Below are 24,421 nucleotides of genomic sequence, written 5' to 3'. Positions count from 1 at the left end.
GCTGAAAAATCTGACAGCTTTATGAAGTTTCCCTTGTACATAATTGTTTTTTCCCTGACTGCTTTTAAAGTTCTCACTACTTTTTGCCATTTTAATTGTGTGTCTTGGTGTGGACCTCCTTGGGGTTTTGTTTGTTTTTTTGGTGGGGGGGGTGGCTCTCTGTGCATCCTGGGTCTAGATTTGTTTCCTTCTCCAGACTGGGAAAGTTTTCAGATACTTAATCAAAATTTCTTCCCCCTTCTCTCTCTTCTCCTTCTGGGATCCCTACAATGTGAATGTTATTACATGTGACAGTGTTGCTAAGTTCTCTTAACCTATTTTTTTTTCTTGTTCAACGCTTGGTTGCTCTTCCTTACTGCCTTCTAGCTTCTTATCTGTTCTTCTGCTTCCTCCAGTCTAATTTCAGGACTCTTCATCTCTGATTGGTTTTTTTTATATTTTCTATCTTTGTTGAAGGTCGTGTGGAGATCTTTCAATCTTAAGTCCAGTGAGTAGCTTTATGACAGTTACTTTAAATTCTCTTCTTTGTCCTGTTGTTTCATTTGGGACATAATTCCTAATTCTGCTTCTATGTATTAAAATCAGCTCAGTCTCCTGATCTTAAAGGAGTGGCCTTAGGAGATCCTGAAATGCACTGTAGCGCATGTCCCCTCTGCACTAGAACCTGGTGCCTGAGCGAAGTCTCCTGTGTGTGTGGCATATACCCTACTATTGTGGTTGTGCCACATTTGCCTGCAGTCCAGTTGGCTGCAGTGGCCTTCTGCATGTGTCATCAGGGATTGGTCCCTGTGCTGATAAGGTGCCAGTCTGGGGCCACTCTGGGCTTGAGTTAGGTCAGACCAGACACTTGTCTTCAGCCCACTTGCTGGAAATGTGGTTGCATTGAACTACAGGGTTCTCTCCCTCTGTTGTCCCCGAGAGGCTTTCGATGGTGGGCAAGGTCAGGGGTCAGAGCAGATGTCTGTCCCCAGTCTTTTGTGGTGGTTGCAGTGACCCTGAACTACTGGGCTCTCTTTGTGCTGCCCGCCCCCCCCCCCCCCGCCCGCCGTGAGGTTTCTGTTGGTAGATGAGGCAGATAGTCAGATGTGTGCCTGCAGCCCCTTGCTGGGGCTGCCATTGAACTGCTGTGTGTGTGGTTATCTCCTCCTCTCCCCAGGGCAAGAGTCACTTTGGAGTGGTGCTGACCCCCGCTGAGGCTGCCCTTGTGGAATCACTTTGGAGGGAGGCCTGTGGAGTGGGGCAGGTTGGATGAGACAGTCTTCAGGAGAGCTCAGGGGCAAGGCATGCTGTTAGCAAAAGCGTGGTGGTGAGTGTCCCACACTGGTTCCCGCAGGTGTCTGTGTATCTAGGCGGGGGGGGGGGGGGGGCGGCAAGGGAGAGAAGAGACACCATCAGATCTTCTGTTCTTGAGAAGTCTCCCAAAGATCCCTGCCCCTTGACCACCAGTTCTGAGGTTAGTGAATACCACTCCTTCCCAACGGCCCCGGGCTCTTCTCAAGCTGCTGCTTCTACGCTGTGTCTGGGTGGGGTTGTTTGTTACACTGTTCTCTTTAAGGGTGGGGACTCCATTTCCTATTGCTCTCCAGCTCTGAGTTGAACCCACGGATTTTTAAGGTTCCTGATGTTAAGCCCCACTTATTAAACACCCATAAAGTCAAGCCCCTCTGGTTTTTAAAGCTAAAGGGAGGACTTGTCTTCCCAGGATAGGTACCCCTCTGGCTGGGGTGCCTGGTTGTGGGGTCTGCTCCTCTCCCTGCTTGTGGTGTCCCTCCCATTGGTGGTTAGCCTTGCGGATTAGTTTGGTCCCTGACCGCATCTCCACCCTTCCTACCATTTTCAGTGTGGCCTCTGATTTTCTGGGTTACGCTGATGTGGCTGTTACCTTGGTCTATCTGCTACCTGCTCAACTTTTATGTGTGAAAAATCATGGAAGTTTCAAAGGAGGTAATTGTAGGGGCCCAGGGCAGGCTGCCCCAAAATGAACCACTTTGGCATAAAGGTTATTCCGAGCTGAAGGCAATCAAGACCTATGGGATCAGGAGAAATTTTTGCTCCTCCCTTAACTACATAAAAGAGTCTAAATTGGTCATCTTCCCCCAGAACAAGAGTTACTAGCACAGAGAAATCTTATCCGAGTGAGCCATCTGTATGGCAGGGGGAACATCTAATTACCAAACAACTTCTCTCATCACCCTGTGAAGTACAGTCCTTTCTTCTGAAATCCCAGACCCCCTACCCTTTTCTCTTTAGTTCAGAATGACCTATTCACCTCATTTTGCCTGTCTCTGGACTTTGTGTCTAGGTGGGTTCCCATATGTACACTATTGTTTTTTTTTTTCTCCCGTTAGTCTGTCTCATGTTAATTTTGATTCTTAGTCCACCTGGGACCTTGAAGGGGACAGGACTTCTTGTTCCCTGACAGTTTCTATCAAGAGTGTCTTGGCCATTCTTTAGCATTTGCTGTTCCATATGCATTCATATAAACAAAACTTAGGTTTGCTGTGTTGTTTCGGGAAATTTCTGTTGGGGTTTCCATTGGAGGTGCACTGACTCCAAAGATCCATTTGAAAACTGATATGAATACAGTAGGTTTTATTTAGGTTTTAAATCTTCCAAATAATGCAGTTTTTGTTCTCCTCCTAAGGTTTCATAGCTTAAAAAAAAAAAAACCTTAACAAAAAATTGCTTAAGTAGTATTTGTATCTAAATACATCTTCTAATGGGTGCTGCTATGTTGAAATATGATTGACTTTTGTTTATTAAAATAATTGTTTTTTTGGGGCACCTGGGTGGCACAGCGGTTAAGCGCCTGCCTTTGGCTCAGGGCGTGATCCCAGCATTATGGGATCGAGTCCCACATCAGGCTCCTCCGCTATGAGCCTGCTTCTTCCTCTCCCACTCCCCCTGCTTGTGTTCCCTCTCTCGCTGGCTGTTTCTATCTCTGTCAAATAAATAAAATCTTTTTTTCATTCCAATCCTTTTTATTTTTCTTGTCTGTGTTGGGTAGGATATCAAGGACACTCTTCAATAGGAGTGATGGCAGGTACTTTTGTTTTGTTCCTGATACAAATGAAAACTCTTATCTCCAGTAAGTAGGAAATTTGCTTCCAAATTCTGTGAATGTTCTTTATCAGTTTATGGAAGGCCTTTATTTTTACTGTGTTTTACATCTGGATGCTGAATTTTCTCAAAAGCTTTCCCATCATCTATAGAATTCTGTATGGTTTTTCTCCTCTTACTGTGAATTTTCTAGTATTATGCCAATTTTGCATTCCTTGGATATGTAAAACTTGCTTGTGAAATATTAACCTTTTTGAACACAGTTGCATTGCTAAGAGTTTATAATGGCCTATACTTTTTCTTTCTTACACTGTCATTGGAATTGTATGCCAAAATTTTGCTATCTTCATGAGTTCCAGAATATTTCCTATTTTAAAAAATCTCTGCAATTATTTTTAGAAGATTGGAAATTTTCCTTTGATGTTTTATGGACCATATAGCCCCAGAGTTTTCTTTGTGGAAGAATTTTTGATTCTCTATTTATACTTCTAATAGAACTGACTTTAGCAGTTATATTTCTAGAGATTTTTCCATCATATTTAAATTTTAAATATTGGCATTAGGGGCGCCTGAGTGGCTCAAGGGGTAAAGCGTCTGCCTTCAGCTCAGGTCATGATCCCAGGGCCCTGGGATGGAGCCCCACCTTGGGCTCCCTGCTCAGTGGGGAGTCTGCTTCTCCCTCTGACCCTCCCCCTGCTCGTGCTCTGTCAAATAATCAATTTAATGCCAATATTTATCTCTTTAAATGTCTGCAACATCTGCAGCAATCTTTTCATTCCTGAGGTTTGCTAGACTATTTTGAAATAGTTTCATCAATTGTTTCAAATAACCGTTGGTTTTATAAGTCTTCTCTAATTGTATTTGTGTTCTATTTTATTAGCTTTGGCTTGTTCTTATTACATTCTTTGAGTTAATTTTGCTACTTTTCCTAACTCCCCAAAGTGTAGGTGTAAGTTTTTAAGAACTGCTTTAGCTTGACCCTAAAGTGTATTCATTACTCATTTACTTTGCACTGCAACATTTACTACTTCATGACTCTAAACCTCAATGGTACAGGTATTTTCACATTAAAGATGCTTAATTTTAATCTAATTATTGTGTTGTGCTTAGGCTTATAAATTCCACTTAAATTGCCTAAGTCACGATGTCATAAAAAGTGGCAAATGAAGGAAAGTACCATTGTTAAACCTTCCATACTCAAATTCCCTTTCTTTCCTCAGAATACTGAGATTCAGGGTGTCACAGGTAAGTGTTGACTTACTCTCAATTGATTGGTATCAGCATTAACTTTGATTAATTAATAAAGTTTAACAGGTTCTGCCCACCCTCAATGAATTTGGGGACCACTCATTTGTAGCAGTAATTCTTATCCAGGGATGGTAATAAGACATCATCCCCCAAATGGATTTTGTTATTTTGGGGGAAGAGGCAATGTTTATAGAACAAAGCATATTTAAGATGACCTTTGTTATTCAATTCTGTAATTTTATTTTCTTTTATAATATAGACTATACAAAAGATTGACATCTTGACTGGTGGAAATTTGCAAAGGATGCAATGTGCATTCCCCTTGCGAATCATTGCAATCTGAGAGGGGTAAGATTTTCATATTATGAGGCCTTGGTATTAAAAACATTGATCTATACCACAGAACAACTAAACTATGTATCTTTGCTGTGTAGAAGTGCTTTCCCTCCACAGAACAGATACTGTACGGTAGACACTCAGATCAGCTAGGCTCTGTTGTGTTGCCAAGAAGAAAGGGAATCATCACTTTTCACACAATTGAGCAAAGTTCTATAATATTTATACTCAGTACACATAAGCTATTATAGTTCCCTTCTCCACAGTTCCCAAATCCTTCACCCTCCATTCTTTTTTCCATCTGAATTAAAAATTAGGAAAAGCCAAGGATACAATGATATACCAAGGGCCATGAGGCACTGGTCAGGAAATGGCTTTTATTTTTCAATAGCTCGTTCTTCAAAATGGATTTTACATAAAACAAATTGGTGTTAGCAAATGTTTCAGGTGGGGGAAAAAATCCTCTTACATGAAAAACAGCATATGAAGATACTTAAGTGAGAGCTTATACAACTTAAATATGCTTTTCTAATTCAGTTCCCACCATCAGAAATGTTGCCTGAATGATTCATTCCAGAAAACAGTCTTACGCATTTTAATCACTTATTTCAGAAGAAACAGATGAATAAGTTGTTTACCAGCAAATATCGTAACCTACATGATAGACCAGTCATTCTAATTACACTTTAAAAGGAACAGAAACGAAAACCATTTACAGGAACTTCTATTACTGTTCTTGCTGCTCAAGCATGGAAAACAAGAATTCCCCTTTCCACATCTGCTATACAAAGGGTCACGCTTCACCAGAAACTTGTCTTAGTTCTTGAATAGTAAATGCAAAAAGAACTGAATTTTAGACTCAATAACATGATTGTAGCTACTTAACTTTCATATTTCAAAATCTAAAACCAACCCACTATTTCTCTGATTGTCCTCGAGGCAAGAGTGTGGTGAGTACGTGTCACCTTGAAATCTTTGGAGCCCAAAGTGTGAAATTATAAACGTATCTATGAATTCTGGGCTACCAGAGAAAGGCATTAGAGACAATGCTGAGACCTGTCCTGCCCTACAGCCCAAGTCCATCCCTGCCATAGATCACAGAGAGCCACCGCTACAGATGGGCACTTAACTGTTCTGATGATTACAAATTATCCCAGTGCGTGACTTCCAAATTTGGGAGATGTTTGTCAAAATATGAATGTGCCCTTGAGAGAGTTTCCTACATAAGAGAACCATTTATCAAACATGTCATGGCAGCAAAAGGCTCAGAACTGAGGTTGCTTTAGAGGGTAGACATTGCAGTTCAGTGCTTATTTTGCCTACCAGCCAGATGATGGTGTGACCCAGTACACCTTTTTAAGATTGAATGTCTGAAAGTTTAGAGTATTAAAAAGAGACACTATAAGAGATTTTGTTCTAACGTGATTTGTTGGAAAATAAAGGAAGCCCCCTTGCTCTATTTTTTCAACTGCTTAGGGAGGTTGAATTTTCCAGAGTAAAATACTCCATGTTTAACAAAGATATTAATTCCTAATAACGTTCCTGATTTTTTATTAATGAATTTTGAGGAGTATGGCTATTTATTTCTACTTCATTTAATACATAACCCTCCCTCCAAGCAGATATTTAGATGTACCTCTAACCGGAGAGAGCACGTACAGAATCAGGATGTAAAATTCGTCATTCCCTCATGGCCTCTTTTCCAACATCTCTTTCCACAATAAACATTTGACTACTAGAAATCTACATCAATGTTCTTTACAGTATAAATAGACCTCTTACTATTTAAAACATTTGACAATATATTTTGTCTAAAAAATAAGCTTAAGAAAACGTGGATAGTATTAGTAAAAATGACAAAGGACATCTAAAAATTCTCTATAAAAGCAAGGAGAACACCGGCAAAGATTTTCAAGAAAAAATGACCGAAACTTGGCAGGATCAATAAGCCTTGTGGCATTTTAACTTGCCCTATTCCCCTTCTACCTCCAACTCTAGGGCGGCCCTGAAAACCAGCAGCCTGGCAACTACTAGAGACAGCAGAAAGGAGCTATTTGTTCAAAACATAATAGGATAAGGATAACCAAAAATCTGGAGATTAATATCTATTGATATGCTCTGACCTATTCCTAGGACTCCAAAAGGCGATGCAGATGCATAAAGTTGTGTGCAAGGCCAACACCACGCTCAGGAAAGGGTTGAGAAGGTACCAGACCTCACTTCTGGGTAAATTTGAGGCTCCACTCAAACAGAAAGTAAAGGCAAAAACAGTTGTAAACAGCCTGGCTGAATGTTGAAGGCCTGCCCCAATCCACATATAAAGCACTTCTGCAAAGACTGGAAGACAGTGGTTTTAGACATCTAAGGAAATTTGTGTCCAATTATTGGCTCACCACTAAGCTAATCAGAGAACTCTGCCACACAGATTAGATTACATAATTCAGAAAAACCCAAGATCTATAGAAACAACAAACCTTGAGAGTGAGGCGAATCTGCTTTCCAGAATGGCTACATTATGTTGTTTAAAATGCCCATTTTTTTTCTGTAAATGGACTAAATGCTCCAACCAAAAGATGCAGGATAATGGAATGGATAAACAAGCAAGACCCATCTAAAGACACATGCAGATTAAAAGTGAAGGGATAGAAAAGCATTTATCATGCAAATGGAAGTGAGAAGAAAGCCAGCATAGAAACAGCAGACAAAATTAAAAAAAAAAAAAAAAAACTGTAACAAGAGATAAAGGAGGACACTGCATAATCAAAGGGAGAGATAGAACAAGAAGATATGTGTGTAAACATTTACAATTGATATAACACAGGAGCACCCAAATCCATAAAGCAGTTAATACCAAGGTAACTAAGAGTGATAGAATAAAGGAGGCACTGTAACACTCCCTATGCATCAGTGGATAAATCTTCCAAACAAAATCAACAAGGAAACCATGACTGTGAATGACACATTGGACCAGATGGATCTAACAGATAGATTCAGAACATTCCATCCAAAAACAGACTACACCTTCAAGTGCACATAAAACATTATCCAGAAGAGATCACAGGTTAGACCACAAATAAGTCTCAACAAATTCAAAGGCTAAAGTCCTACCCTGCATTTTTTTTCTGATCACAATGGTATAAAACTAGAAATCAACCATAAGAAAAAATCTGGAAAGACCACAAATACATGAACGTTAAATAACATGCTACTAAACAATGAATGAGTCAACCAAAAAATCAAAGAGGAATAAAAATATATATATATGGAGACAAAGATGAAAATACAATGGTCCAAAATATTTGGGATGCAACAAAATCTAAGAGGAATTTTATAGTAATACAGGCCTACCTCAAGAAGAAAAATCTCAAAAAACCTAACCTTACACCTAATGGAGTTAGAAAAAGAACAAAGCCCAAAAGCAGAAGGAAGGAAATAATAAAGATTAGAGCAGAAATAAATGATATACAAACTTAAAAAACCGGAACAGATTAATGAAACCAGGAGGTTTTCTTTGAAAAGCTCAACAAAATTGATAAACCTCTAGCTAGACTCATCAAAAGAAAAATGACCCAAGTAAAATCACAAATGAGAGAATAACCAACACCACATAAATAGAACAGATTGTAAGAGATCATGAAACACTATATGCCAACAAATTGGACAACCTAGAAGAAATGGATAAATTCCCAGAGACCTATAACCTACTAAAACTGAAACAGGAAGAAATAGAAAATGTGAACAGACTGATAACCAGCAATGAAACTGAATCTGTAATCAAAAAACTCCCTACAAACAAAAGTCCAGGACCAGGTGTCTTCACAAGCAAATTCTACCAAACCTTTAATACCTATTCTTCTCAAACTATTCCAAAAAAGGAACACTTCCAAATTACTTCTAGGAGACCAGTAACACCCTAATACCCAAACCAGATAAAGACACCGCAATAAAAAAACTACAAGCCAATATCTCTGACAAACATAGATGCAAAAATCCTCCACAAAATACTAGGAAATCTAATCCAACAATACATTAAAAAAAAAAAAAAATCACAATCAAGAGGGATTCCTGGCCTGCAAGAATGGTCCAATATTTGCAAGTCACTCAACATCTGATCTTTTCAGTAGATGTAGAAAAGGCATTTGACAAAATACAAATGTCCATTCATGATAAAAACCCTCAACAAAGTAGGTCTGAATAAAGGCCTTATATGGAAAAACACATCTAACAATGGGGAAAACCTGAGAGCCTTTCCTCTAAGGTCAGGAACAAGACAAGGATGTCCACTCTCACTACTTTTATTCAACCTATTACCTGAAGTCCTAGCCACAACAATCAGAAAACAGAAATAAAAGGCATCTAAATTGGTAAGGAAGAAGTAAAACTTTCACTATTTGCAGACAACATACTATAGACAGGAAACCCTAAAGATTCCACCCAAAAAAAAAAAAAAAACCCCTACTAGAACTGATAAATGAATTCAATTAAGTTGCAGGGTACAAAATCAATGTACAGAAATCTGTTGCATTCCTGTACACTAATAATGAAGCAGCAGAAAGTGGAATTAAGAAAGTAATCCCATTTGCAATTGCTCCAAAAAAAAAATAAGATACCTAGGAATAAACTTAACCAAAGAAGTGAAAGACCTGTAGTCTGAAAACTATAAAATATTGATAAAAGAAACTGAAGACAACAAATGGAAAGATATTCCATGCTCATGGATTGGGAGAAAAAACTATTAAATTGTCCATGCTACCATAGCAATCTACAGATATAATGCAATCCCTAGCACAATACCAACAGTATTTTTCACAGAACTAGAACAATCCTAAAATTTGTATGGAACTACAGAAGACCCTGAGTAACCAAAGCAGTCTTGAAAAAGAAAAACAAAACTGGAGGTATCATAATTCCAGATGTCAAGATATACTTCAAAACTGTCATAATCGAAACAGTATGGTACTAACAAACACAAAAACAGACGGAACAGAATAGAGAGCCCAAAAATAAACCCACAATGACATGGTCAATTAACCTACAACAAAGGAGGCAAGAACATAAAAAGCGAAAAAGTCTCTTCAACAAATGGTGCAGCCATATGCAAAGGAATGAAACCGGACCGCTTTCTTACAGCACACACACAAAAACCCCAAAATGGACTGAAGACCTCAATGTGAGATCTGAAACTATACAGCAAAGGAGGCAAGGATATGCAACAGGACAGTTCTCTTCAACAAATGTTGGGAAAACTGGACAGCTACATACGAAAGAATGAACCTGGACCACTTTCTTATACCATACACAAAAACTCAAAATGGATTAGGGATCTAAATGTGAGACCAGAAACATAAAAATCCTAGAAGAGAGTACAGGCAGTAATCTCTCTGCCATCAGCCATAACGTTTTTCTAGATGTCTCCTGAGGTTAGGGAAAGAACAGCTAAAATAATCTGTTAGAACTACATCAAAATAAAAGGCTTCTGCACAGTGAAGGAAATGATCAACAAAACTAAAAGGTCACCTACTGAATGGGAGAAGAGATTTGCAAATGACATATCCAATAAAGGGTTAGTACCCAGGAAATACAAAGAGTTGATACAACTCAACACCCAAACAGCAACTAATCCAATTTAAAAAAAAGGGGGGGGGGGCGGAAGACATGAACCGACATTTCTCCAAAGCAGGCAAACAGATGGCCAATGGGCATATGAAAAGATGCTCAACATCACTCATCATCAGCGAAATGCAATTAAAAGTAGAATGGCTAAAGTAACAACAAAAGAAACAACAGGTATTGGCAAGGATGTGGAGAAAAGGGAACCCCTGTACACTATTGGTAGAAATGCAAACTGGTGCAGCCAGTCTGGAAAACGGTATGGAGGTTCCTCAAAAAATTAAAAATAGAACCGCCCTACAATCCAATTCTCACACTATTGGGTATTTACCTAAAGAATACAAAAACACTAATTCAAAGCGATACGTGCACGCTTGTGTTTATTGCAACTTTTTCCCATGAAGTGGGAAAAAATGTATGATTTATTTAGAATATAAAGAACATTGCATCTCAATAAGACAAATAGCCTATAAAAAAATAAGCCAAAGCTTTGAACACTTTATAAAAAAAAGATATGCAAATAGAAGATATGCAAATAGTTAATGAGCACACATCATTAGTCATCAGGGAAATGTGTAAGTTATAACTACAAGATACCACAAAACATTTATTAGACCAACTAAAATTTTAAAAACTGACCATGACAAGTGTTGGTGGGGTATGGAGTAACCGGAACTCTCATCATTGCTAGTGAGAATGTAAAATGGTACGACCACTTTGGAAACAGCTTGGTATTTCTTATAAATGTAAACATACACTTATTTTATGACCCAGCAATTCCATCCTAATTATTTATCCAAGTGAAATGAAAAATATGTTCACACAAAGACTGATACATGAATGTTCATAACATTTGTATTTGTAAAAGCCCCAGACCAGAAACATCCCAAATGTCTATCAACAGATGGATAAACAGATTGTAGCTTGTCTGTACAATCTCCATACTACTCACTAATAAAAAGGAACGAACCACTGATACATTCAATAACAGATAAAACCATACTGAGCAAAGTCAGTCAAAAAAAAATACATCATACATGATTCCATTAATATGAAGCTCTAAGAAAAATCTAAAATATAGTAACAGCTTTATCAGTTGTTGTTTAGGGTCAGGATGATTGTGGGGATGGATTGGAATGGGCACAATGGTACCTTCTGGGGCCATGGAAAAGTTCTATATCTTGATTGTGGTAGTGGTTGGTACAGAGATGAATATATTTGTCTATTTTTGTCCCTTATTTACTTTCTTTTGTCAAAATCAATTGGCAATATATGCATGGGTCTATTTATGGACTCTATTCTGTTCTGTTGGCCTATAAATTTTGACATTTCCTTTCCTTGCTTACTTTCTGTGATACTGTATTCTTCTGGTTTTCCTCTTTGCCCAGGTCTCATTCTTTTTTTCTGTTTCCTTCTCCTGGTTCTCTGCTTTTATAAATGAGGTATCAAGGACTTAGTCTTAGGCCTCCCTCTATTTTTCTAACTACACACTCTTCCTCCATCGAAGATTGGTAGGTGTTAATTAGAAAAAAGGAGTGGGAGAAGTGGAGAGAGGGAATGAGGAGGAAAAAGAATAAAAATGTCTTAGAATGACGCATATAGGTGGAGTCCAGGAGATGAGACAGAATATGATTGATACATGGGAACTGAGTACAGCTAGTCTAGAATGTGAAGGAGGAAAGCATGAGATGAGGCAAGGCCAAGTTTAGTAATAGTCTTGGAGGCATTGCCAAGTTTATACTTCAACCTGCGAGCAATGAGGAACTGACATAATAAGATGTATAAAAAATATTTAACGGTTGTGTAAATAACCATGCAGTTATTAAAATAAAGTTTGTGAAGGATATTTTGCCACTTTTGAAAATTCCCATTATGTTTCATTTGGAAAACAAGATCTGTATAAACTACATAAAATTTATATTTTAACATGAGGACTTTAAAAAGACTACAAAACGTACCAATTATCAAAAAAAGATTTACCAGGGCACGTGGGTGGTTCAGTCGCTTACGCATCCACCTTCGGCTCAGGTCATGATCTCAGGGTCCTGGGATCAAGCCCAGCATCGGGCTCCCTGCTCAGCAGGGAGTCTGCTTCTCCCTCTGCCTTTGCCCCTCTCTGCTCGTACTCTCTCTCACTGTCTCTCTCAAAATCTTTAAAATAAATAAAAATTTTTTAAAAAAGAGTTATTTATTTTAGAGAGAGAGCAGGGGGAGGGGCAGAGGGAGACAAGCAGACGCCCCGCTGAGCAGGGAGCCCGATATGGGGCTCGATCCCGAGATCATAACCTGAGCCAAAATTAACAGCAGGACACTCAACTGACTGAGCCACTCAGGCACCCCAAGATGTACCAAATTTTTAACAGTAGCTATTCCTAAATGTTAAGATTGTAGATGGTTTCATATTCCTCCTTTTGCTCTTTTATATTTTCAAATTTTTAAAATGAGTCTGTATTAAATCTATAATACTTTTAAAAGCATGCTAGAAAGCAAACATCCTATTTTTAGAAGAGGTGCCAAGTTACTGCTAAGAATAATTAAGCTGAGTGTCCTCACCACTGTGGCGGAGTGGGGGACCCCACCCTTCATCCACTCATAAAGATCAACAAAAAAACAGCTCTGATAGAGCTCAGGGTCCACTTAACTTTCAGCAAGCAACACAATGCAACAAAAACCCCCTGAGAACCACCACACAAAAGAGGAAGGAAGAACAGGATTGCTTTGCCTGCATCATCCCAAGCCCCAGGCCAACACTGCACAGTACCCAGAGTTCCCTCACTGGCAAAGGGTGAGCGGGGAGACTGACCGGCTCCCAGAGCCTTTTGGGGCACTGCACAAGGGACCCACTTTGGTCCCATCCCACCCAGAGGTGGCAAAGGCTGTGACGTATAGAGGTAGCTAGGAGCAAGGAAGAAGAGTAGGGCTGCCAGTAGCAGCCACACGGCAGGAGGGACTGTGGTTCCCAATGAACTGTTCTGCACAGGACAGCAGTACCTTTTGCCACCGAAGAAACCAATGACCAACACAGCCTGCATGGACCCCTACAGATTTCACCACTGAGACTTTCCCCAAAGGTTTTCCCAATCACAGCTGACAGCTGCCTGATGCCCTTCTTGCTCTGTGCCCAGTCCTGCCCCCCTCCCAGAACTAGTATATATGCGGGCAGTCAGCCCTGGCTTCTGCGGCTGTGTGAGTACAAAATGCCAGCCTAGATGCTGGGGGCTGACACCCCACCACTGTGTGCACATTTGGGGCTAACTAGCCCCTCCAGCTGTGCACCTACACACCCTTTGCCTGATTTCCACTGCCAGCCTCCGCCAGCACATGCACACCCATGGAAAGATCCTACAGCCTTAACAGTGAACACCAAAAGCCAGGGCCCTTAGAGCTGCTTATGGGTCTGGATGCAGCCCTGTCTCCTAGCACCGGTCTGCACCACTGGGCTCACCTGCAGTTAGCCCCTCCCGCTATGCATGAGCCTGCCCCCAGGCTGACTCCCGTCATTGGCTTGTACTGCTGTGCTGTGCCTGTAGGGTGAGTCTGCAGCTACAGAGTGCACACTGACAGCCAGGACCCCCTACAGCTGCTAGTGTACCCACAGTTAGCAGCAGTACCAAGCTGCTAGCCCTGGCCAACACCTCTGTGCCTGATCCAACCCCTGCCACCACAAGGCATTTATAGCTGGTCCCCACAACCGAGTATCTGCACTTCACCAGCTCTGCTCACCCTGGTCCCTGGCCACTGGACCTGGAGGCACCACTGAGGATTCCAACAGGCCTTGTAGCCACTGCAACCCCTCTGCAGTCCATGTCTGGAACCATGTAGCTATTAATGTCATGGACCCCAGAAGCCTAAGCTGGACCATCACAAGCCCCCACACGGGGTGCTCTCTACCACTAGACCCAGGGTTCCAACACGCTCTGGCACATCCCCACCCACAGGGGTAAAGGTCTTTCCTAACCAAAATCAGTCCTTAAAGCCTGGAAGAGGTGATTGTGTCTTCAAATGTGCAGACATCTATACAAGGCTAGAGGGATGGTGAAGAATCAGGGAAACATGCCACCACCAGAGGAACATAGTAAGCCTACAAAGTTAATATACATAAACTTATATATAAATGTATTAAGTATATGCAAATAGATATAAGGGGAGAAATAGACAACAATACAATTATGATAGGGAAATTCCCTATCATGTTAAAAATACCCGATTTTTAACAATGCAAAGAGCGCCCAGACATAAAATTAATAAGGCAACACCGGACTCAAACTATATTTTAGACCAGATGGATCTAACAGAAATATACAAAACATCCCATTCAACAACAGAATACACATTCTTCTCAAGCACACATGGAACATTCTGCAGGATGGATCATATGCTAGACCACAAAACAAGTCTTAGCAATTTAAAATACTGCAGTCATATCAAATAATGGTATGAAACTAGAAATCAATAAAAAAAGGAAGACTAGGAAATTCACAAACGTGGAAGTTAACACACTTCTGAACAACTTGCGAAGAAGAAATCAAAAAGGAAATTAAAAAAAAAAATCTCCAAACCAAAAAGGAAACAATGAAACAAAACTTATGAGATGTAGCAAAAACAGTTCTAAGAGGAAAGTTTATGGTGGTAAATGACTAAATTAAGAAAAAAGAAAGCTCTTAAATAAACAACCTAATTTTACACATCAAGGAACCAGAAAAAGAACACACTAAGCCCAGAGTCCAAAATTAACAGAAAGAAGGAAATAACAAAGATCACAGCAGAAATAAATAGAAAAGATCAACAAAATGAGAAATTGGTGTTATGAAATGGTAAAATTGACAAAACCTTTGGCTAGGCTTACCAAGAAAAAAGGAGGACTCAAATAATACTATAAATGAAAGAGGTGACATTACAACAGATACACAGAAATACAAAGGATCATAAGCAATTATAAACAATTATGCCAACAAACTGGACAACCTAGAAGAAATAAATTCTTTTTTTTTTTTTTTTTAGATTTTATTTATTTATTTGACACAGAGACAGCCAGTGAAAGAGGGAACACAAGCAGGGGGAGTGGGAGAGGGAGAAGCAGGCTCCCAGCAGAGGAGCCTGATGTGGGGCTCGATCCCAGGACTCTGGGATCACGCCCTGAGCCGAAGGCAGACGTTTAACGAGTGAGCCACCCAGGCACCCCTAGAAGAAATAAATTCCTAGAAACACATGACCTACCAAGGACTGAATCAGGAAGAAATCGAGAATCTGAACCTACCAATCCTGAGCAAGATTGAATCGGTAATCAAAAACCTCCCAGCAGGGACACCTGGGTGGCTCAGTTGGTTAAGGGTTTGACTCTTGATTTCGGCTCAGGTCTCGATCTCAGGGTCGTGGGTTCAAGCCCTGTGTTGGGCTCCACACTGGGCATGGTACGTAAAAAAACCAAACCAAACCAAACCTCCCAACAAAGAGACGCCCATGACCAGATGGCTTCATGATGAATTGTATCAAGCATTTAAAGAATTAATATCAATCCCTATCAAACTCGTCCAAGAAATTGAAGAGGTGGGGATACTTCCACATTCATTTTCCAAGGCCAGCGTTACCTTGATACCATACCGGACAAGGACACTACAAGAGAACAGAACTACAGGCCAATATCTCCAGTGAATACAGATGCAAAAATTCTCAACAAAATACCAGCAAACTGAATTCAACAGCACATTTAGAGGCTCGTACATCATGTCAAGTGGAAGTTATCCCTGGGATGCAAGGATGGTTTACCACCTGTAAATCAATAAGTGTGATATACCACATTAATAGAATAGCATATAAAAATTATATGGTCGTTTTAGAAATGATGCGAAGATGATGCACATCATCTGCAGAAGTAGCATTTGACGAAATTCAACATTCAGTCTTGATAAAAATTCTCAATAAAGTGAGTATAGAAGGAATGTACCTCAACGTAATAAAGACCATATACGGCAAGCCCACAGCTAACATCACAGTCAACAGTGAAAGGCTGAAAGCTTTCCCTCTAAGATCAGGAACAAGACCAGGGTGCCTACTCTTACCACTCCTATTTACCATAGTACTGGAAGTCCTAGCAGAGCAGTTAGACAAGAAAAACAAATAAAAGGCATCCAAATCAGAAAGGACGAAGTAAAATTCTCTCTATTTGCTGATGACATGATCTTGCATCTAGAATATCCTAAATATTTCACCAAAAATACTATTAGAACAAATTAGTTCAGTAAGTTGATGTAGAGAAAGGATATTCTCGTCAATAAATGATGCCAGGAAAACTGGATAACCACATGCAAAAGAATAAAACCGGACCCCTAACTTATACTCACAAAATTATCATGAAATGAATTAAGGACTTAAATGTAAGTTGCAGGATACAAAATCAATATACAAAAGTCAAATGCATTTCCGTACACTAATGATAAACTATCTCAAAAATAAAGAAAACAACCCCATTTATAATATTATCAAAAAGAATAAAATACTTAGGAATAAATTTAACCAAGGAAGTGAAAACTATTAAGACACTGATCACAGAAACTGAAGAAGATACAAGTAAATGAAAAGATACTCCAATTCATGGATTGGAAGTGTTGATATTGTTAAAGTGTTCATAATATCCAAAGCAAACTCCATCAAAATTCTAAAGGCATTTTTTACAGAAATACAAAATAATCCTAAAGTTGGAATGGAACTACGAAAGACCCCAAATGGCCAGAGCAGTCTTGAGAAAGAAGAATAATAAAGCAGGAATTATTATACTTTCTGATTTCACACTATATTTCAAAGCTTTAAGAATCAAAACAGTATAGGGGCGCCTGGGTGGCACAGCGGTTAAGCGTCTGCCTTCGGCTCAGGGAGTGATCCCGGCGTTATGGGATCGAGCCCCACATCAGGCTCTTCCGCTATGAGCCTGCTTCTTCCTCTCCCACTCCCCCTGCTTGTGTTCCCTCTCTCGCTGGCTGCTCTATCTCTGTCAAATAAATAAAATCTTTAAAAAAAAAAAAAAGAATCAAAACAGTATGGTACTGGCATAAAAATAGACACACAGACCAACAGAACAGAATGGAGCACCCAGATATAAACCCACACATACAAGTCAACTAATATTTGACAAGGGATCCAAGAATATTCAATGGAGAAAGGATAGTCTCTTCAATAAATGATGCCAGGAAAACTGGATAATCACATGCAAAAGAATAAAACCGGACCCCTAACTTATACTCACAAAATTATCATGAAATGAAGGACTTAAATATAATCCTGAAACTATAAAAATCCTAGCAGAAAAAAGAGAGAAAAATCTTGATATTGGTCTTGACAAGGCTTTTTCAATACGACACCAAAAACACAAGCAACAAAAATAAAAATAAGTGGGGACTACATCAAACTACAAAGCTCTGCATGTAGGCGACTCGCTGAATAGGAGAAGATATTTGCAAATGACATATCCAATAAAGGGTGAGGATCCAAGATACATAAACAACTGATACAACTCAATACCCCCAAATAAATAATCCAATTAAAAGATGGGCAGAAGACATGAACAGACATTTCTCCAAGGAAGACATCCAGATGGCCAACAGACACATGAAAAGATGCTCACCATCACTCATCATCAGGGAAATGCAAATCAAAAGTACAACGAGGTATCACCTCGCACCTGCCAGAATGGCTAAAGTCAACAACACAAGAAACAAGTGTTGATGAAGATGGGGAGAAAAAGGAACCCTCATACACTGTTGGTGGGAATGCAACTGGTGCAACCACTCTGGAAAACAGTATGGGGGTTCCTCAAAAAGTTAAAAATAGAACTACCCTACAATCCAGTATTCACACTATTGGGTATTTACCCAAAGAATACAAAAACACTAATTCAAAGGGATACACGCACCCCTATTTTTATAGCAGCATTATGTACAATAGCCAAGATATGGAAGCAGCCCAAGTGTCCACCAATAAATGAATGGATAAAGAAGATGTGATACACACACACACACCACAGAATATTATTCAGCCATAGAAAAGAATGAAATCTTGCCATTTGCAACAACATGGATGGAGCTAGAGAAATCAGACTGAGTTTAAGCCAGTCAGAGAAAGATAAATACCATATGATTTCATTCATATATGGAAACAAAACAAATGAGCAAAGAAGAAAAAAAGCAGACTCAAACCAAGAAACAGATTCTTAACTCTAGAGAACAAGCTGGTGGCTACCAGAGATGAGGTGGGCGGGGAGGATGGGGATTAAGGAGCACACTTATGATAAAATAAATTGATGAAAAAATAAAAATAAGCTCGGCACAGCAAAAGAAACAAGGAACAAAATGAACAGGCAACCTATGGAATAGGAGAAAATATTTGCAAACCGCTGGACAAAGAGTTAATCTCTAAAATAATAAAGGAGATCATACAACTCAACAGCAAAACAAAAGACACACACACACACACAACACACACACACACAATCTGATTAAAAAATGGGCAAAGCACCTGAATAGACATTTTTCCACAGAAGACATACAAATGGCCAGCAGGTACATGAAAAGGTGCTCAGCTTCACTAATCCTCAAGGAAATTCAAACCAAAACCACAACGAGCTATCACTTCACAGCTGTTAGGATGGCTAGTATCAAAAAGACAAGAGATAACAAGTGTTGGCAAGAATGTGAAGAAAAGGGAACCCTTGTGCATTGTGCTGGGAACGTAACTTGGTGTCAACCACTGTAGAAAAGTGGGGAGATTACTCAAAAAAATCAAAAATGGGGGAAAAAATTTTAAAATACAACTATCATACAATCCAGCAATTCTACTTCTAGCTATATATTCAAAGGAAATGAAATCACTATCTCAAAGCGGTATCTGCACTCTCGTGTTCACTGCAGCATTCTTCACAATAGCCAGGACATGAAAACCACCAAAGTGTCTATCAGTGGATTAATAAATTGTATATATATTATGTATATACATACATATATACACATACATTATACACACACACACATACACACACACACAACAGAACGTCTATTCAGCCTTTAAAAAGAAGGAAATCCTACCACTGTAACAACACGGATGGACCTTGAGGGCATTATGCTAAATGAATTAAGTCAGACAGAAAGAGAAAGACAAATACTATATGATCTCTCTTAAACGTAGAATTTTAAAAAGGTGAATTCATAGAAGCAAAGAGTAGAACCATGGTTGCAGGGACTGGAGGGGGGGAATTGAGGAGATGTTGGTCAAAGGGTGCAAAGTTCCAAGTTACACAAGGAATACGTTACAGGAATCCAAGCACAGCATGGCAACCGTGCTTAACAATATACCGTACTGTATATTAAAAGTTGTCATAAGAGATTTGGAATGTTCTTAGGTTAACAACAACAATGGTAATTATGTGAGGTAAAGGATGTGTTCGCCAGCCTTTCCGTGGTAAACATTTCACAATATACATACCAAACCATTACGACTGTACACCTTAAATTTATATATGTTCTATGTAATTATATCTCAATAAAGCTTGGGAAAGAAAAGAATAATTAAGCTGTAAGTTTTATGTGTTCCAAAGTTTGGGTGTTATGATTTTGTTTATTTCTAGTTCTGAGCTCAGTGTTTGGTAGACCATAGGCATAATAGATGAAGAAATAAAACCTTATGGGACTTCAAACAATCAGTTGGTGAGAAAATTTCTGGATTGAAAGAACTATTCCATAGGAACATTCCCTAAGGAACATACAAATTACAAAACCCATGTCTGGTGCAAACTAATGGAGACTGTTGAAAAGACTCCTTAGTTCAAATCACTTTCAAGTATTTATTTAAACCTTCTCAGCTTTTGATAATGTGGTGTAAACGAACGGGAGCATATTTTAAAATGATCTGATCATTTAGGACAAATATTCTACTTACATAAATACAAATTGCTGTTATTATGTTTCTGCCTCACACTAGAGTCCTGAGCCAGCTTTTTAAATTTTCTATATAAATTTACTCACAAACTGGTGAGCCAAAGAGATAGAGCAAAGGCAGCGAGCCAGGCAAATTTGCATCTGGATTCTCTGTAGGACTCTGGGAAAGGGTTGCTTTGCAGTTTCAGAGGCAAATTTATTTGTGTAGTACAGATGGTTGCCTCAAGAACAGTTTGTAACACAAATTGCTATTATAGTGTGTCATTCTCATTAATTTAGAGCCAGATCAGTTTTGCCCCAGTTACAAATGGATAAAAAAAAAAGTGTGTCCATTTCAGGCTTTCAATTCTATATACATATATACTGAAGTATAATAATTACTATTTTGTATATACATACATATAATACATATGTCAATATAGACTATATATCTACTTTAACTCAGGAGGTAAAATAAGAACGTGTGAACCATTATAACTCATGTGTCTGCTTCCCCCCCTTAGGAAGCACTTTTAGGGGCTGGTATTATCTTCGTTCCTGAGTCAGTCCTTGCAACAGCTGCTACTTAATCCTCTCTTCTGTTTTCTGCTTATTTCACACCTGAGCATTACTCAAATGAGCGTCTGATATAAAACCTTTAGAGGCAAGAGGGTCTCCATGGAGTTGTGCTCAGGTGGATTCAGTGTGATGGAGAAGATCATAGAAAGCTTTTTAGAAGAAGTTTCTCTTGAACCAACACTTGGAAGATGCAAAGGGATAAACTAGGCCAACGGAAATGCATTCTTGGGAGAGGACTACACACACAGTGTACTTATGAATTCAGGCAAAGGGTGCCTCTGAACGTGCAGCAGTGACCTGATGCCCGGCACAGTGTGCTGACAGACGCCCGAGCTGTCTAACCTAGCTGGAGTTCAGAGATGAGCCTGGGGAAGTGACAAGATTGTGAAGGGACTAGACTACATAATGAGCATGACTTTATAGATGTAGGCACTGTTTGCAGAATTGAGTGTGGCTGACGATCATTTCCCTTTACTTCATATTTTGATTACCTTTTTCCTGCCCCATTTGAGCCCACCGAGTCTTTCTGACATGGGTGATCTAGCAGTCTAGTTCTGTCGCACCCAGTTAGCAGTGCTCTCGATAGCATTACAAATGCCCTCGAAGCTCGTCTCACATTCTCCCAGCTTCGGTTCCCAACAACTGCCTGATTTGCTCATTATTCCTAAAAGTAAACAAAGAGCAAGAACGGAGAAAACGCCTCTCCTCTCTAGCAGAGCATTCCATGACAGACCATCTCACTAGATACTAGCCTGACCTTGAGTTGACTGCCCTTGGGCAGGACCCCAACCCTGATGGAAGTAGGAAGGGTGGTTGAGGTACAGGTGCAGAAATCACATAGTAGGGATGGTGCGCAGAGCCTTTACCCCTTCACTGGCCCATGCGCGTGGCAGGCACCGCACTGGCATGGGATCAAGCCCCCTTCCACCACTTAGCTAGCTGTGCTGTCTTGAACAAGCGACTTAATGTCATAGAGCACTGGACCTAGCACCTTTAAACTGAGAACGAAAAGTAATTTGCAGAGTGATTATGAGATTTAGAGATAATATATATCAACTATCTGCTTCATAGCAAGTGCTCAATAATGATGATACACACACATCAAGCTCTACATTTTTAATTTTTAAGAAGCACATGTTTAATCCAGTTTATAGATGATGCTTTTCCTAACCACTCCCTCTACTGTTGAACATTTCGGTTTTTTCCATTTTCAATTTTATGATTAATGCTGCATTAAACATCATCATGAATACAGTTTTATCTTTTGAATTATTTTAAGATAAATCCTTATGATGCACTTCATTAGAATAATGGATGTGGATATTATTTCTATGGGTTCTAATGCATATTGTCAAATAGGGATCCAAAATGAATTAACATTCTAACAGATGTTGAATTAACCCATTATCTCGAAGACATATCTAAATTAGATATTATACTTACTTTACTTTTTCTCTTATTACATGTACATGGTATTTTATTACCATTCGGATTTGTGTTATTGTGATTAACAATATTAGATTTTAAAATGTTATGAGTTGATAATTCCTTCTGTGTGAATGAACTGTTCATGTACTTTATTGATGAGGTTTATAAAATATTCGCATATACATATGTACACAGACATGTACACATATTAATCTCATTTATGACACTCATTATATATTAAATTTTATGTGCAATTTCATTTATTAATAGATTTTCCACTTTGTCATACTCTTTGAAGTTTCCGTTTTTGTATCAGTCCTAAATTTAAAATGTGTTCTAATGTGTGGAAGAAATATTCCTTTTTCTTTACTCTTTTTTTTTTTTAAGATTATTTATCACCGTCAAGATGGTTGCTTAGAAAAACTGGTAAGATGGGAGAAAATAAAAACCCTGACATGACTGGTAAAGAAAAAGACAAGGAAAAAATTCAAAATTGTTGGAAGAGAAAAGGGGTCATAACACGTGCTGTGGGGGTTTTAAAAATAAGAGAACACTGTGAACAACTTTAGGCCATTAAATTAGAAAATGCAGACAAAATGGACCACTTCCTACAGATACAAACGGTATTTGTTAAAACTGACTCAAAGGAAAACAGAAAACTTGAATGTATCTAAAACCATGGAAGAGGCTGAATTAGGAGTTTACAATGTACAGTCACTAGAGTGGCTAGATAATGGATGAAAACCCAGCCAACTTATATGGAGCTTCTGAATCACAAGGCTAATTTCTAGATTAAGCATCAGGGCACACTGAATTCCTAAAACCTCATCTAAAACTGATCTTATTACAATTTGAAAAAGCTCCGTGACATCCTTCTTCCTCTAGTGCCCTACTGCTATAGACTAAATACATCCTCCCAAAATTCATGTGCTGAACCCTAACGTGAGGATAGGAAAAGGAGGGGCCTTTGGGAGGTAAGTCTTGAGCTCTTGTGAATGAAATTAGTGCCCTTATAAAAGAGGCCGTACATAGAGAGCTCCCCTACCTCTTTCTCCATATGAGAACATAGGGAAAACCAAACAAAAAGCAAAACAATGGCTATCTCTGAACCAGGAAGAGGACACTCAACCAATACTGAATCTGCCAGTACCTTGACCTTGGACTTCCTAGCCTCCAGAACTGTCAGACATAAATATTTGTTGTTTATAAGCTATCCAGTTTATCGTATTTTTTAATAGAGTAATATGGAATTATGTTACAGGTGTTTTGTTAGAACACCTAAGCATGGGCTGATTTTGCTTAAATATAGGGTTCTTTATCTGTCTCTCACAATAGAATATCTGGATTAACGTTTAATACTATCCATGTTATAAACTCCATGCTATGCGCTGAAAGTCTACGACTACCCAAAATTCATATGTTGAAACCCTAATCCCAAATGTAATGAGATTGGGAGATTACCTTGGGAAATAATAAGGTCATGAGGGCGGAGCCCTCATGAATGAGATTAGTGCTCTTATAAAAAGGGCCATGAAAGAAAGGATCTCTCTCTGCTATGTGAGATGCAATAAAAAAGGTGGCCATTGTAAACCAGGAAGAGGTCCTCACCAAGAACTTGACCCTGCTGGCACCCATGCATGGGGAGTGTCCTAGTCTGTTCACACTGCTCTAACAGTATTACCACAGACTGGGGGGCTCCAACAGCAAACATTTCTTTCTCATGGTTCTGGAGGCTGGAAGACACTCCACCATGGTAGTATGAGAACGTACAAGCCAATCCTTCATATAAATATCCATGCTCTGAAATAATTAAAATATTCAAGTAATTCAACAGGAGAAGGATACTCAAAATCTAGCCTTGATATTGTGTCATTTACTTACTAAGTAATTTCTTTCTGTTCTACTGAAATATGCATCGGGATGCTTTCAATTGGAAGTAATGGGAAAAACCAACCAAAGCAATTTGACTCAAACAATAAAAAACTGACCAGCTGGCTTTTACATGAATTCCAGAGACGGGGCAGCCTCCAGGGTTGATTGGTTGAGCAACTCGTGTCATCAAGAACATAGTTTCTTGCCCTCTCTTTGCTCTATAACCACAGGATCTGTATCAATCCATGACTGGTTTCCCCTCCAGGCTGTAGGACAGCTGCCGGTTACAATAAGGCCCGCTTACTCCTCTGTTTACATGCAGCAGAGGAGAGCAATTGCCTCTCCCAGAGCCACCAAAAGGAAGTCTTTATCTTCAGTCTTTGGGG

At 39.2% G+C, this 24,421-nt stretch overlaps 1 long non-coding RNA gene across 4 annotated transcripts in view; it reads right to left on the bottom strand.

The window, feature by feature from the left end:
• LOC123792674 (uncharacterized) overlaps nucleotides 1-24,421 on the bottom strand; it is a 131,745-nt gene that overhangs the window by 41,166 nt on the left and 66,158 nt on the right. The window contains exon 5 of one of the 4 annotated variants that reach the window (XR_015726991.1): nucleotides 1,036-1,345. The exons of the other annotated variants lie outside the window; for them this stretch is intronic. This is a non-coding gene — a long non-coding RNA (uncharacterized LOC123792674). Of the gene's footprint in view, nucleotides 1-1,035; nucleotides 1,346-24,421 lie in introns of those variants that run through there. 4 annotated transcript variants of the gene reach the window in all.

This window comes from Ursus americanus, chromosome 16 (assembly GCF_024610735.1).
Source record: "Ursus americanus isolate L20-20 chromosome 16, mUrsAme1.1.p, whole genome shotgun sequence".
NCBI lineage: Eukaryota > Metazoa > Chordata > Mammalia > Carnivora > Ursidae > Ursus > Ursus americanus.
This window is presented reverse-complemented; position numbering and strand designations above follow the sequence as displayed.